The sequence below is a fragment of the Macrobrachium nipponense genome, chromosome 38, assembly GCF_015104395.2.
Source record: "Macrobrachium nipponense isolate FS-2020 chromosome 38, ASM1510439v2, whole genome shotgun sequence".
Lineage (NCBI taxonomy): Eukaryota > Metazoa > Arthropoda > Malacostraca > Decapoda > Palaemonidae > Macrobrachium > Macrobrachium nipponense.
The window spans coordinates 16,277,633-16,279,089 of NC_061098.1; positions in this window are offsets into that span (position 1 = coordinate 16,277,633).

The following is a 1,457-nucleotide window of genomic DNA, read 5'->3' on the forward strand; positions in this document are numbered from 1 at the left end:
GTCGTAGTCCTATCCACTACCGAGAACAACTTCGCTCAGACGGATATACCAGTATGTGTAACAGGACATCGACAGAAGTCGAGAAGAGGTTGGTCATACGACCGTTCCCTTCTTTTCCTCTGAGGTAATTGCATGACTTTTCCTGCGAAGTCAAGCAGCCAGGGGATGGGGATTCGTGAACGCTCGATTTCGTAGCGAAGACTTGAACCCTTCGGTTCCTGACGATCGGTTAGAGTCCTTCACATCCCTCCCTAATGGACTTCAACGCGACTTCGATGCGAAGGAGATGCTGCTTTGGTCCTTTGAAAGCGCGAACAGCGCTTTCTGAAGAAACTCGACCATCCAGGATGATGTTGAAAACTCTTCGTCAGCACCAAGATGACCTAGATTACACTCCCCCCCCTTTCCGATTCAGCAGGACTTCTCCATGGCGCAGGTACTGAAGCAGGGGTCTGGTACAAACCCGACCACCGCAACCTCCTTCTACCTTGGATATTGCCCACAGGTCCTTGGAATCGTTTCCTTAGACCCGTGGTGGCTGCTCAACACGTTTGTCTAGCTAACCCAGACCCTAGCCGGCTGAACAGCTCAGTCCTGGTGTACTGTAAGAATAGATAGTGAATGAGGAGAGTGCTGCTTCTCTTCCTATCCTTTTTCGCCCCCTCTTACCTGTGGGTAGAGGGATACGGTCATCACTTGCTGGATAGACGAGATGCCGTGGCTACTCGACAGAGCCTCATCCTATCCCTTTCATAGGGATGGGAAGCGAATAATCCACCACTTCCTCCTACAAGGGGGGGAAGTGGATGCCACAAGAGACAAACCATAACTTTATGTTGCCTCTTGCAAATAGGAACTTGTTCTTGTTTGCTGGTAACGAAGAGATGACTCTTGCCTCTCTCTTTAGTACTTGGTCCAGAGGTCTGACCATTGATTCCTGCGGTGCACACACCCGATCAACTCGGACGAGGCTTGATCCCTCCCTCGCTCTTGACGACCATGGAGGCATCCAAGGTTGGGCGAACACCAGTCTGTTCACAAAAGACTCAAGATTCCTCCCACCAGAATTGAGTCTTCCTATGGTAAAAGGACCGAAGGTTTGTATGCCGTGTCGGAACAAATACAATTTGCCAAAATTGCATTTTTCCTAACTATACCAACCTGAGGTCCTTTTACACATAGCCCCAACCTCATGCCACCCCTCACTCTGCAGTTTTGCTTGGCCAAAAGCAAAAGTGATTTTTTACCTACTCGTCGCGCGGCGTAGCGCGCCTGTCGGACAAGCAGTTTAACTACCGAACCCCTTGTTCGAAAGCTTACGACCTATCCAGCTGCCGCTAGTACCATTTCCTATTGTAAAAGGACCTCAGTTGTATAGTTAAAAAATGCAATTTTGGACAATTGTCATTTTGAAGGTATTGGAGAAGGTTTATGCAAGCAGTTTTTTTTTTTTTTTT